Source organism: Pezoporus occidentalis, unplaced genomic scaffold (assembly GCF_034315485.1).
Source record: "Pezoporus occidentalis ecotype Australia unplaced genomic scaffold, CSIRO_AGI_Poc_V1 ctg25, whole genome shotgun sequence".
Taxonomy (NCBI): Eukaryota; Metazoa; Chordata; class Aves; order Psittaciformes; family Psittacidae; genus Pezoporus; species Pezoporus occidentalis.
The window spans coordinates 1,437,799-1,444,559 of NW_026914394.1; the positions used below are offsets into that span (position 1 = coordinate 1,437,799).

At 44.2% G+C, this 6,761-nt stretch overlaps 1 long non-coding RNA gene across 1 annotated transcript in view; it reads left to right on the forward strand.

Annotated features, from left to right (window-relative positions):
- The window catches only part of LOC134165864 (uncharacterized), a 303,752-nt gene that overhangs the window by 261,103 nt on the left and 35,888 nt on the right, over positions 1–6,761 (forward strand). The gene's annotated exons all lie outside the window — the stretch shown is intronic.

Genomic DNA, 6,761 nt, shown 5'->3' on the forward strand with positions numbered 1-6,761 from the left:
GATCACCTAGTTGCAACCCCCTGCCATGGGCAGGGACACCGCACTAGACCATGTCACCCAAGGCCCTGTGCACCTTCAAGCAGGACAGACTAAGTCTAATCTTTTTAATTATTTTTTTTAATTCCTATTGAATGAGGATTTTAATTTTGACAGCTTTATCCCTTTTTAGCCTTTTTAGATAGGTTATATTGCCTGGAAATATATTCAATAGAAAAAAACAGGTTTTCTTCTCAGCAAAGACACAAGACACCTGGTCTGCATGATTGCTCCAAGGGAAAAAAGGCTGACTAATAGCAGAAATCATGCTTTGGAGTTTGCAGATGAGTCTCTTCTTTCAGTTTTACAAAGACAAGTTCTGATCTACGTCTCAGGTGTTAAAAAGGCTCAGGAATAGACTGTTACCAGTGCTATTTCCCACGGTAAGTCTGAGCAGGGACGTGGATTCATCTGCAGAGAAGTATCCCCAGCAAGAAATAGGGGTTTATCCGTATCAACTCAGATTGACATTTTATAAAGTTATTCTCAGTTTGGATGACATTTCAGTTCTCCACTCACTGTAATGGACTGAATGAAAAGATGTAAACTTGGTAAGTTTAGAATTCATATTAAAAAATGAAAAATAAAAGAGTTGATTGAAATTAAGTCCAGTAAGAACTCCTGTGAGATATACTCCCAACCTCATTTGTGATATAGTATCTTCTCCATAAGGATTTCAAATGTCAATGGAGATACTTTGTTGGGGAGTGAGAGATGTTCATGCCTCGAGACCGCAAGCTTTGCTGAACTGTGTGCCCACAGATACCAGACAGACGATGATAAACTTTGAAGGAGAACCTGAATATGCCTGAGAAAATCAAATTGCAAGTTGTCAAGTTAGCAGGACTTTAACAGTCACAATATAGATGTTCTAACTCATTTTATTTTGCATTTTTGAAGATCTGGGAATTGGCACGCAGCATTACCACATTTCAGCTGGGAGATGGTAACTGCCTCATGACAAAGAGACTGTAGGACTGTGAATGGCAAAGAGATACAGCCCTTCCCACTGTGAAGCACCAGAAACCATCTCCAGGTTGCCATGAAGGAAGAGCAACCTATTTTAGTTACACTGGCCCGAAAGTTTCAACTCTGCTGTTGCCACATATATGTCAATAACTTGTTTTATTTTTCACCCAAAGCTGTTCAATTCCGCTATTGCTGGCTATTGTTAAAATGGCTCAAGAGAAACACCGAATTCAGCTTTAGCCCGTAAGCATCCTAGCACCGTATGGTTTCAGTCTGGACATGCAGGTTGGTACCCACAACTCTCAAAGCAGCAAGCTTAGCAAACCTAAAGCAAGTTAAGACACAATGCTACCTGCTCTTGTTGCCTTCTCTGCCGAGGGGCCAGGAAAATGAACCACAGTTTGAGAGAGCTGCCAGTTCCTCATCAGGGATCAAAGGAAACAGCTCAGAAGCAGAGCAGTGCCTGAGATAGCTGAAGTCTGCAGGTCTCAGGATAGGATGGGGCTAGTGAATCGATGTCTTTGTGGTCTTCTTTCCCAGGATGAAAGCATGTTTTGTTCTTTCCACCAAGCTGGCATGGGAGAGCATCTCCTATAAACAGTAGAAGCATTGAAGCCTGGTTTCCTGGGGATGGACCCGTGTGCATGGTGGTGCAGTGCTCTGAAGATTTCTCTACTCCCAGCAGCTCTTTCCTACATGAATGGTGGCCCATCCAAGTTGAGGATTCTCCCGTTTCCCTCTCCCCTCAAGGAGAGCATTAGTAGTCTTTGCTTTCCCTTAGCTGCCTGCCTATTTCCACAGTACATCAAAACCTTTTATCCTTGAAGGGTTCAGAACTTACTTCTGAACATCTTCCCATGTAGACCTCCACTTGAACAGAAGTAAAGGGTAGTTTGCAAGAGTAGCTCAAATCCGTGCAAGCACATTTGGACTCTCAACGTCTAGGACTGGATCAGTTCAGGGAAGATTATCTCAAAGTTCTGCAGCATGTTTTCAAGTTGAATTCATCACGGTTTTTCATTCCTGTCCTTTGCTTCTTATTACACCTTTCTCCAATGGGTTAAAGGGCTTTTACACCACTCAGTATCCTCTGCCTGTGAAAAGCAGGCATCCATTCTTAAAGCAAATTCTGTATATCTGGATCCTTGTTTTTCTGTCCTTTTGTTACTTGCAAGATAATCCAGCTGGACAACATTTAACTAGAGGGCAAATCTTAAGTTTCAGTCTAGCCTGTTATAAAGCAGGAGTGAAAAGAAAAATACCATTTTGATTTTCATTTTGTTGTTTTTCCATAGAATATGTGTGGTATTTCTGGGAAATGGTTATGCTAATATTTCAGGGCTAAGTCCCATGAAAAATGAAGAAGAAAGCACCTCCTCAAACACTATAATTGGGTTATTAAACACAGTAAAATGCGCAGTTCTTCCATATGACTTTTCCTTTCAGTTTTTAATAGCTTTTTAGGTACATGTCTGCATTTCATCCATGCAGCACACAGCAGAGAAGATAAGGAGCCATCTATGCTGGCTGTTAGGCAAATAAGGAGTAATTACCAAAGCTAGTTTTGATTTAGCAGTGTTACAATTGGATCACAGTATTTTTGCCTATTTTTTGCTACTAAAATGATCGCAAGACATGACTAGAATTATTTCTCATCTGCCCACAGCCAGGCACCTAAATCTATATTTAAGCACCTGCAATCTAGTCTAGGCTGATTTTCAGGACATAAAGCATGTACTGTTCCCTCTGCTGTTCAAGGAATTTGTTTCAGGCTCAGTTTCTCCGAAAATTATACTTCTTATTTAGGTCATTAAACCCAGAGGCAGGTTTATGCGATCACATTTGCCAAGACAACACTTCTGGGTTATTCTTTTGTTGTAAATGTCCCTTCTCTACCCCCACTTCTTCCCAAAAAAAAAACAAGAAGAAAAAGGAAAAGAAAGAGAAAATACTGATTCTTACAGGAAGCCTTATGATTCATGTGGGTAGCGTTGTCTCTCTCTACCCCTAGAGACCCTGTTTCAGTGTTCCATCTGGCAAAGCTGTTTACAGCAGGGGACAAGGAAAACTCAAAATGGACATTAAAAGTGTCTGTATGGATGTGAATGTCAGGCTGAAACCTGCTTTTCCTGTAGCCAGACCCATGAGGAGTACTCACACCTTCACAGAGTTCCACCCCACTGGGACAGAGATCCTGAACTGACTATATAATGGAAAGCCCAGGTAATGTGGGACTTGGAAGTTGTGCAGTGTGCTGGAGATCAAAAAACCAAACCTGCTGGAACCAAGCAGAAAAATGCTTCTGCCCACTGTACAAGCTGATCATTAGAGGCTGTTACTGCGTCCCCCTGAACTATCCCATTTATCTCTAACAGCTGTTCAGTAGCAGCAGTGATTTCTGATAGTCCAGATTGCTTTCCATCCTTGACAGTGCCTTGTTTTTCAGCTGGACTTGGCAGAACCATTACATCATAGAATCATTGTATTTGGGTTGGAAGGGACTTTAAAGCTCGTACACTTCCAATCCCCCTGCCATGGGCAGGGACACCTTCCACTAGACAAGGTTGCTCCAAACCCTGTCCAACCTGGCCTTGAACACTGCCAGGGATAGGGCAGCCACAGCTTCTCTGGGCAACCTGTGCCAGCGCCTCAGCACCCTCAGATTACAAATCCTTCTAGTCCATTTCCTATGGTGTCCTGCTTAGGAGAGCGAGTGGAAATGCAGACTCTGTGCTATCCCAAATGCTAGGCCCCGGGCATTGCAATTAGGCAGTGGAGACACATGGGCTGTGTCCAGGTAGTCTAACTTAAGTATTACAACTTGGTACTGATTGTTAGGTGGAGCCTATACCAGCATTGTCAATGCAAAATTAACAAGAAGGTTGAGCTCTGGTGATGTTAACATGATGTTACACGTGGTGTTTTGATGATATAGTCTTATTAAAATGAACAGGACTAAGCTGTCTCATGCCCTTGGGTTCCTTGGGATATTACCCAGATGAGTAACAGCCTTGCTGGCCAAAGTTCTGGATGCTGCAGTTTTACCCTATGACACTGTCCATGCTACATCTATGTGCACAGTCTAGAGATTTAGAAAGTACTTGCACATGGATTAAACAAAAGCCTTGGGGCCAGGGGTATGCAGAACTCTCAGAAAATCCATTTGGAAAGCAAGGGTTGATACCCTTATCCCACCCAACTGACTTCCCCAGACATGAGAGGTGCTGCTATACAAGCGTGTAGCACCAAAGAGGGAGGCTCTTGGAGTTTTCTGTTACAAGCTTGTGCAGAAGGGGCTTTTTTTTAATCCTCCTATTTCTATGGGCTGCTTACAAGACAGTGTAATATAAGAATATCTGTGAGTTTTAATGGATTTAGAAGTCATAGCACAAAAGGGTGTCTTGGGAGGAAATTGCTGTAACAGCTAGGAACAGAAGTGGGAAGATGATTTCCTCCTGAGTGGTGACATTTTCATTTTGCTGCAGCCCTGTTATGCTTAGGTATTTATTTTTGCACCAGAGAGCAGTAATATCGAGCAGATTGCAAAGTCAAGCAGGAAGGACTTAGACTGTCCAGTGTTTCCAGCACAGAGAAGACATCAGCCTAGTTCCTAACAAGGCCAGTTATGGGTTACAGAAGCAATCCAAGGACTAAAAAATTCCAAGTCCTCAGAAATGAGCAGTCACCAAAACAGCAGAACATTTTGCCACCACGTCGGAAATCAGAACCATCACATCAGAAATCAAAGCCTTCTATAGCATTACCTCCACCTATATGCAGCTCCCAAAACCAGCACATCCACCTTGTGTACATCTCAGCTCTTACTCCCCCACAGTGCACCTAAGTGTGGAGAATGCTTGCACTACTGGAAAACTGCAAGATGAGTAAGACCCAAAGGAGGTAGATCATGAGTGCAGGGCTGGTCATGGCCTCCAGCCCAGGATGCCTACAGCAAGTTGTCCTGAGACTGTCAGCTCTTACCTATGCTCACCTGACAGCCACATGAACAGATGGCAAAATGCTTACCTTAGTCCATCATTAGGGCATAGCCCAGAGCAACTGGTAACTCACCCAGTGGATATGAAATATTAAATGACAAAAGAGACGTCTGTTCCAGTATGGCAACTCCTAAGTAGTACACCTTCATTAAAGTTAATAAAATAGCTGCTGGAGGATTTACTCAGATGGTGGTGAAGTTTATCCTTCTAACAGAGGCTGAAGTCATAAAACGATCCTGAAAATATGGATCCTCTTTATACTCATGATTACTCTTCCCAGCAGGAGGGTGTTAAATGCATACCACCACTTGCTGAGTACAGAGCAACCCTGTGCTCCAGCAGACAGCACCTGGACCCAGCTGTTCTGCAAGAGGAACCCTACAATCCAGGGTTCCTGCAAAGTCCCAGATTTCCTTCAAGATTTCCACCAAAACACATGATTTGGGAGAAAAAGTGCCAGATATTTTTAAGAAGCAGCAGTCGTTGAGCTGCTGAACTCATGATGCAGTGGGTGTCATCTGAACACTGCTTTCCCAGTTATCCTCCTTGCTGCTGAGGAACCTGGCCCCAGCAGTGAGCCAGCTTGGAAGGAGGGAAGGTTGGGTGAGCTCAGACACTGGAAGAGAGCAGAGACCCTGGGGCAGTCAAAGTATGGCCAGCACTAAGTGACTACAACAGGTGGTGAGTCCTGCCCAAAGGATTTCAGGAGCAGATGCCATCACCCAGTATCCCAAAACATCAAAGTGAGGTACCTCATTGGAGTTGAATGGATGGTGTTTCACTGAGGCTGTAAAGAAATTTGCAGGCAGATCATGCTGTTGTTTCTCCCACAGCCACCTCTCCAGAAAGAGACTCTCGTGTGAGACCTCATTTGCTTTTGCTGTGTTCTACATTGATGCAGACACACAGGAGTCCCACACTCGCCGCTGGCATTTCAGCTCTGACTCAGGGTCTTTTTTCAGCAGGGAGCTGAATGCCACACTCTTGCTTCATGGTTTTCTTTGACTCTTATGAGTTCTCTGAAGTCCTTGGCTGAACCCAAGCCCTTCCCCATCCCTGTGGCACTGGGATAGGAGCCATTATGCTCCACAAAGCCTTTTTTTAACCCAAGGCTATTCCCAAATTCTCCAACATCTGCAGACAGTGCATAGCACAGCATCGCTCCTGTGCCAGCCTCCCTCTGACCTGTGATGGGTGCCACAACCTTTTGTTTAGTCCCAAAGGACATGGTGGCTCCAGAGAAGGGAAGTAAAATCCTGCAGTAGCACATCTGCCCTACATCAGGAGAAAACAGGGATTTTGCAAAGAGAAAAATGAGCCCCAGGCACCTCACAGCCAGCTGAGCAGATGAGTCATTTAGGGAGCTGGCGCTAACAAGAGCTACTTGCATATTTAATGCATCCCAGGTTCCTGCCTGCTTTCAAATTGCTCAGGGATGTTTGTGGAAGCTCTGGGGATGTTGGAACCTCATAGGCACACTTCAGCATCCTGAAGGGAGGAGATGTTTGACTTAGATACTTATCTCAGCACTTTTTGCTTCATAAACTTCTCTGCTGTGCTCAGGCATTAAACTCTCCAGGCTGGGAGGCACTCGGATGAGGACCAGGGGAATAGCTCCGTGTCTTGGAGAAAGACAGAAAGACCTTTCTGGCAGTGAATGATCTCCATGTCTCCCCTTCCAGTACTGCTTCCAGAGTTATTAAAGATACAGTTTTCACAGCACAATCATGAGCTTTGTTTCCTTGGGTAAACCAGATT